Source organism: Lottia gigantea (genome assembly GCF_000327385.1).
Source record: "Lottia gigantea unplaced genomic scaffold LOTGIsca_16, whole genome shotgun sequence".
In the NCBI taxonomy this organism is placed as follows: domain Eukaryota; kingdom Metazoa; phylum Mollusca; class Gastropoda; family Lottiidae; genus Lottia; species Lottia gigantea.
The window spans coordinates 795,579-804,344 of NW_008707965.1; positions in this window are offsets into that span (position 1 = coordinate 795,579).

Genomic DNA, 8,766 nt, shown 5'->3' on the forward strand with positions numbered 1-8,766 from the left:
TTTAAATAGCCGATACCATTTCAATTGTTCAGATAATATTTTAATTTGAACTCTGAACAAAACATAGGATATACATTGCTTTACTTCTGGAATAGGTTAGGAGTCCAGCAGAGGCGGAGCCAGGTTTTCGTCCGCGAGAGGGCGAGTGAGGCGAGATATCTGAGATTGCCCGAATCTTTAACCTAGTTTTTTTGCTGCCCCCTCCCCCTTTTGGCTCCGCCACTGGAGCCCAGCATTTTTGTAGTGGCTGTGAATATTTGTTAAATAAAATTCAGGTCTGAATAGAATATAACTCTTTTTCAATCTACAATTTTCTCCTTCAATTCCCAACCCAGCTCCGACCATTCCAATGAAGCTAAAAGCGATGGCATACTATAATAATATCAACAAAGACTTAAGTTTTAATTTGACCATATTCGAGTTGGTTTTCATCTGGACATCTCCTTCAGAGAATATATATTAACTTGGTATTTTTTGTGCTAAACACCAAATCTATTTCTAACTGTGCGTAAAATAAGGAAATCAACAATGAATATTTTATTGAGAACTAATACCCATAACGGCACTTGACGTCACGTGCATTTATATACTGTAATTAGGTCGACACGTTTATTCATTAAATATTCAAAAGACGCGAAATACTTCTACAATAATTCAAATCTGTTAATTTACATTTCAAACTCGTTTGTCAAACATCAAATTTTCATTCTTTTTATGACAACAATTACTGGCAAGTTTGACTTCTCATTTTATACAATAAAACATAATTATACGTCATTATGAGCGTGCACGCACGTGTAAGACCTCTAGTTATAATAAAACCTGCCATATTTTTACAAAGGATGTGATTGAACGCTAACAAAGTAAAGTATTTAATATTTTTATTGTTCGTTCAACTCGGCATGTCAAGGTCAATAACTGAAATGACCACGAGGTTGGACATATGCTCTTTCTCAGACGAGAAGTAATCTTTTTAGACAATTTGTTACCGCTATAAAGATTCTGCTTATCTCTTGGTTTAATTCCCCGTAAAAGAGATGTACACCACCAAAGTTCAGTCTAACCGCTTACTGCTTCCTTATGGGGTCATACAATATAAGGAGTAGCAGAAGTGTCAGTTTCTGCATTTTTCTAATTTCGTGATGGGCGTCTCTATACCATAAATAACCGTCGCTTTTTCAGAAAAGTAAAGTAATCTTTTCAAATGATTTAGATACATATAGCTGGACACCAAGCGGGATCATTCTAAGGTCTATAAACTGGTACCGGCTTGTTTCGAGATAGAATCATATACAAATCTTTTCAGACAACTTGTAACCCCTTTGAGGATTGGTTTTATCTTCTAAAATGAATACTTTTTCAGAAAATATAGTGTGTCACCAGCAAAATTCATTTCGCTTACAGAAATTGTGTCAAGGTTTTCATTGTTATTCCTTTACATTCTTACATTATGTCGATGTAAATCGTAATGTAGTGTCATATGTGTAATCTCTCCAGACGATTTGTTACCGCTATAAAGATTATGCTTATCTTCTTCAGAAAATTTAGTCCAATTTAGTCATGTATTCTTATGTAGGCCCTATAAGAGTTCATCATTCTACATGGTAAATCTTATTTGCATCGCGTAGGTCTAACATGTCACAACAGAATAAAAAGTACTCTTTCCGGACGATTTGTTAACCTTATAACGATTCTGCTTATCTCTGGTTGAAAGAGTTAGTATATTGATTACGGACAAGGTTCTTTCTCATTCATTTGCAGAATCAATGATAATGATACGACTCTTTGCAATCCCCTGATACCACAGGCTGACAAGGCTTCCACCATTTCACTCAGAATAACTTCTTTGACAAAAGCCCAAATTGAAAACAGGCTGCTCGAGGAAATCCGCGGAAAATTTGTAGATGTCATGAGACCAATATGATCAGAGGTGTCATTGTTGTAATCAGTAAAGAATTAAGGTATAGCAAGCACTCGACCGTTATCAAATATTTTATACCTTTTTGAACCGAGATGCACTGGACCCCACGTGGCTTGATGTCACGGCTGATAACCACCGATATCACTCTGCTATTGTATCCTTAATTTATTGATCTTTGGTTGACAAATTGATGCATAGTCAATGTGTTCACGATTAATTTATGATATTTTCGTTTGAGATGAAACGCTCAGACCGTTGAAACCGCCCATGATCACCCATATTTTAGCTTCATTCTTCTGTGTGCAGTGTCATGGGCATAAAGCATGTATTTAGTCTTTTTTGTGCCAAAGTTATGTTTTTCCCCAGTACCTATTCGTTTTTACCGTCCATTCCATTGTTGTTGTAAATTTCTGAAACTTCCGGAATGTCGCTCGCATGGTGATAGTCAACACTTTCTGTGTCTCTGGTCCGAAAATATATCTCCGAGACCAGTTTATTATCAATAGGTTTCCAACGCAACTATTTCTTGCTTGGAATGGTTAATGTTATAAACTGTTCTTCATCTTCGTCTTGATTATTTGGCTACTGAAATATTTTCCAGTAGGCGTTATAGACAATATTAGTTGATGACACGGTCAGGTCAGTGATTAAACTTTCAATAAAATCTGGTTAAATACCTCGTTATTCTTCTCGCACTATCACTTTATTAATCTACGGTCTGGTGGTCCTCACCTTCGCTGGCAGCAGGCATTTTGAAGTTTTCCAAGCCTGTGGAGGTAAAAGTTGCTTGCTGGCTTATGTAATTGCGCAATGCATAATACGAAAATATCCGCGGATATATCATACAAGACTTTGAGGTCACGCGAAATCTGTACCGGTCAGTTGACCTTAATGGAATAACTCGTCAGGTCAAATAATTTACTATTCTTTTGATTTTACCGCAGATTTGAATTTTTAAGCCCATCAATTAGAATTGCTAATTTGTATACAAAACACATGAACATATCAACAATCGTGTATCGTGACCCGTGAAAATATCAGACTTGAAAAGATGTCCGCACCCGGAAACATGGGCGTTTTGACAGGAAACACTGATAACATCCTGGTCAGCCCTGTTTCTCCCTTTGTTCCTCCCTTGTAAATGATCATCGTGTTAAATACACAGTAAAGATATAGTTGTGATATGTAATGGTCAAGAAGTTATTTTGACTGAACGCACTTCCGTCAGGTTATATTAATGTGCATGGACCACCAAACCGAGAAGGTAACATTCCTGATACACCTATGGTGGACCCATTCATATTCAACCACATACCAATGCCAATGTGCTACCCTTGTCCACGATCTCTTTCCTTCTTCCCGTCTGTGAACTCTCAAATCCTCATATGATATAATTGAACAACTGTGAATGACATGCAAAATTTCCATTCCAGAACCTGTGATGGCAGACACCAGAAATCGTATCTGTTGTGAGTTCAGATCTTTATAAGTTCACGTATATTCATGGCATTTGTATATAAACCTTCTCTATTCGCGCGTTTGTACTGTAGGAATGATATCTAACTAACGTACCCCTTGGTTACGAAACAGCCAACTAAAAAGCCATTCATATTTTCATTTGAACACAAGAATTTTGTTGCCGAAGTTATCTGCTATGAATTCAATTATCAGAAATGGCCATGTTATTTGTATATAGTACCTGCTTTATCAGACATTACACCAACGTCCCGTAGAATTTTCTCTGGTGTTGAAGCCTGTTTTATCATTTTTATCTCTATTTCTCCCTCAGGACGATTCTGTTTCAGAGCTCAACGCATATTTTTACCAAATCCTCATAATATGTATTTATACTTATTGTTCTGGAGATTTGAATATTAGACTGAAAATTAAAACTTGGTTTTCGTTGTGATCTAATAATATCAAAATTAAATAGAAGGGTTCATGCAGTTTTAACATTGATACAAACCTTTACTCCAGTTGCTCGCAGAAATTCAAATGAAATTCCGAAATTGCCGAATTGGCAACACGCCTTTTATAACTCTTTATCGCCTGAAAGAAGTCTAACGATAACCAAAACGGCATATGGAAACCGTAAACACCGAAATCCTTTTGTTGAAATTAGACTTTATGAAGCGATACAAAATATTCATTTCTACTTTCATAACTTATACTATAAGATTTTCAATGGACGACAGAACAATAAATATATTGTTAATATAAACAACGCATAAACTCTGGACTATTAAAATATAGTCGACTCAATCCTAGGAGGGGGTCAGGTAGGTTTTTATTAGGCACAGCGGGGTTTGTTTGGGGGGCCGTTCAAGTATTTACTAACATTAATAAAGTTTGTCACCACGGTCTAAAGATTGTGAATAAAACGTATTAGGTTCGGTGAACAAACGCGGTTAGTGTGATTTTTCATCACTCCTGCCTTGCCTTATGTCCCACTTATATGCTTTATAATATGGGTGAAATGAAATTCACGCTATTTCTTTTCTGCAAAATCTTGAACTCTGGAATTGGAATGTTCTCATTGGCTGAAGTTTGAAATATGATGTTAAGATTCAACAGTCCTTATTATTATGAAAATAACGTACAGATGAGTTCATGGATCCTCGACTTCCCCTTTGTAGAGGAATTCCTCTATTTTCAGTGGTATTTTTTAATTTAAAAATAAACCACTAATTATATGTTTAAGGGATGAAAAGATTTTTATATAGGAATAACGTACAGGTGAGTATAGTTGTAGAATTACATTTCAGTACTCAAAAGCCAGATTTTGGAGACTTGGGAATCCACAATTTCCTAATTTACAATAAAATAAAACAATTCTGATAAACTTCCGCTCAAATTCCTAACTACTCTAATGTGTACCTGTACACACCTGCCTTATTAATGCAATTTACCTGTCTTTTTATCCTGGATAGATTATAAGATTATCAATAATCCATTAATATCACTCATCTACTTCAAACCATCAAATTTTCTTCTGGACGATTTAATCCGGTATACACCGTTTTTACACCGCTTTGTTTTCTTATTTATTTATTCCTCTTTCATTTCATATCTTTTATTCATTAGAATATTATTAGACAGATTTTCTTTCATTTTCATGAAAGTTTTTAGTTCCTTTGTTTGTGTATTTAGGGACGTTGTCTTCTTTTGACATATTTGATAAGCAAAGAGCACATCAGTCCTTTTTTTGCATTTGTTGTACCCTTCTTTTTGTAATCTTTTGTTGGTTTATTTAGGGACGTTGCCTTCAATCGAGAAATTAATGGTCATTCAGTAATCACCTACATTGTCGTATATCACTGCGACATGAGCCCTCTTTTGTTGAAATGTTTAGAGGTCTTATGCACTTTCGTTCTGTATACTAAATCATAAAGCTCTTTTATGGTGATACTTTAAGATGTATACACTATTTTGTATGTCATAATAGGGACTTCAGCCCCTTTGGTTTATATTTTAAGGACTTGAGTTCCCTTTTGTACTGTTGTTTACGGACGTTGATTGTTTTGTGTTCGTGATTTATGGTTTTTTAAAGACCTCTCACTATTCTTACCTTCTACATTTATTAATTTCTGCAGAGTCATTAAATGCAAATTACCTGCAGTCATGAGAGGATAATTTTTCAAACCAACATTTCGTGATTGTTCGGAATAGATACTTGAGGATAATTAGATATCCACATTCTTTGATGTCAAAAGAAACGAGAAAGAAGCGTGCTGCAAGGAAAACCAATTCCTTCAACTAAAAATTGCTTTATTTTTTAAACGACAGGAAATCTCGGGATTCTGTATTTTGATAAGGGATTAGTGGTGTCATATTCAAAGTATAACATTACAGCATTGATTATACATTTTATGCAATATGTATCGTTTGGTATAAATCTTTTACATAGGACAATAGTTTAATAAAAATAAATTAGCTAATCATAAAAACGTATTCGTGAAATAATCTACTCAGCTATATATACCGCAAACAGATGTCCTTATTTGCATGTCATACACTGATGTAATCTCACCAAAGGACAGGGTAAATTTCTCTTTAATTTAGGGGTTAACTGCAGAAAGCTGAAATTATATCTTTTTCGATGATAAGTTTAAATTCTACCCCATAATTTTCAATTTTACACCCCTTTATGGCTGAAAAGTTTTATATGGAAAACGAAATTTGAAGCACATCTCCGACGCCCAGGTTACAAAAACCAACGACTAAAATTTCTTGCTTTATTCGTGACATTTCTATTAAAATGCACACTGAAATGGATATTTTGCAATAACGCCCCCATAATATGATGCAGTTTTATACCAAATTCAGAATTTATTTTAAAAAAACCCAAAACATGTATCTGATCCTTTAAATCTTATAATATATTATACAGGATTTGATTTCTAATATATGTCTTAGTGCATTTAGCACGATATGGTTAGGGCCATTATTTAACAAATTGAAAATGCATGAAGCTATTTAACATGCAGAAACGGCAACCTTTCCCTCGTGGTCGAATATGGACATGACTACTCGTTCGAAAGAAGATAAATTTGAATATCCAGAAAGATTTCAGGTTACTTTTTACAAAAAGAGAAATAATTTGTGTCCGTTTGTGTTTTCAATCGAAAATCTTGATATAGGCCTCGATAAGGTCCAAGGCTATAAGAGAATTTAATTACTTAGTTTAAAAAACTAAAATGACGTGTTGGAAGACTACTTTCACCACATGAGTGGTTGCACCAAAATGCAAAAGTTCATTTCATGATTAAAACGCATCCTCGTAATCCACTCTGTAAACATTAATAACGCTTCTGATTTTTATCTCCGCCATGTTGTTTTCTATTCTAGTGTCTATAGCAACTATCATTATTGTATTGTTCTACTTCCGGTTGAATAAAAACACCAGTATTGTGTAACGACTTTAATTATCTTCTATACAGAAGAGTTCATCGATTATCCGATTTACAGTGACACTGTTCCGAATCTGCTTGTTCATCAACGACTAGCTTAGTGGATTTAGGATGGGGCGAAACATTACCAGTAGATTGGCTTTTGAATTTCCGTTGCGCAAACTTTCATATGAGGCATTTAGCTCTTTGATATATTCACATCAAAATTTAAATTTACATTTACAAATTCAACATGTATAAGGTTAATCCAATACTTGTCGACTACTATTCCAGTTCTTTATGAAGCGAGAATCTTGTATCTTGGTTGTCCCTATTCGACATCTTCTTCAGTGTTCATCAATGGAGTTTCAACGGGTCTAACATCGGCTTATGTCCCTCTCCCAGATCTTAATTTCCTTATCATTTTACATAGGGAAACAAACGGCTACCAGACCTTCTCTGTGGTCCCTACTCGTCTCCACCTAATGATTCATTGAAACGCCGCTGTAATGCGGTCTTTTGATAAAATGCTGGGAAATTCATTTTGGATATTGGATTTGTTTGTTAGGTCAGTATTGCTAAGGTCTGTAGTAAGAAGGTTAATGAACACGATAAATCAGGTGTAATTCTGTCTAGATCAGATAATAAAATGTCTATCAGGCCTGTAACAAGCAGGATATGAACCTAACCTATATTGAGTTACTCATGGGTTTATTACCGTAAAACTGAATTTCAGCGGTAATGTTACAGGTTGCACATATTATAATTGCTCTGCATATGTTAATTTTGTACTCCACTTATATATCTGTATTGTAATCTCAATTTCGCTTGAAAATATCAGTCTTAATGAGAAATTTTCCTACCCATTCAGTTTTATTATTCTAAAAAGAGAAAATATTGAGCTACTTTCTGAAATCGATCTGTCAGCAAAAGCTGCAAAGAGACCGGAAGTTGTGGTACATGTGTATATCATGTTTGTTTAATAGATTTTTTTTTTTATTTCATTGAACATCATATTACATAAATATGAAACGGAGGAAGGTACAACTCAAAACAGCAGAACAACTCTGTCTCAGGTTATACTGTTTTCAGATAAAAAGTTAGTTTAACAGTGGTAAATTATATAGAGACACTGACAGTTAGTCACTTCTGACTAGATTGATATATTCCTCTAGACTTACAATATAGGGTAAAACTCCATGTAATTATTGTACACCCTACGAACCTGACGAAATTTCACAAAAAAAAAGATAAATGTTTACGTTTGGGGTTCGATTAATTTACACAGACGGCTTCATAATATTTTGTTTCAAAACACCCCGTTCGGCACGTCTTGATATAGATATCATATGATTATAAAAAGCTTCATATAGGTAGAAATTTTTACATTGAGGGTCATAGATAAAATTGATTTTGATGGTCGATTGCAAATTTGATCGTAGTTGAATAATTTGGGCGTTCAAATTAAGTCTTAATATTGTCCAATAATATCTTCTCTTAAAAAACCGAGATAGATATGATAGGATTATCAATTAATACAAATCCATACAAGCAAGATAATTCTATCATTCAAAAATTTCGTTCGTCCAAAGTATGGTATAATCGGGAGTAAAGGTAGTAAAGTAGTGGACTCCTCCTTTTTACATTGAGAGTGATAGGTTACTGATTGTCGATTGCAATTTTGATTGTAGTTAATTAATTTGAAGAATTCTGATTGTCTAAGTATTAATATTGAACTCTGAGCACCTGATACTAAAATTCTTGTCCAATTATTAAAACAGAACGAAAAATTTCATTAGCCCAGATCAGGAAATAATGAAATTTCGTTTCAATGTCATGAATTTTTCCATTTCGTGCCATTTGACTGCACTTGTTTTACTTGTAGTAAAACTAAGATATAAGTGTAAAATAGTACAACGAAACTGATGGTTAGTAAATTGTCTGAAAATAAACCGA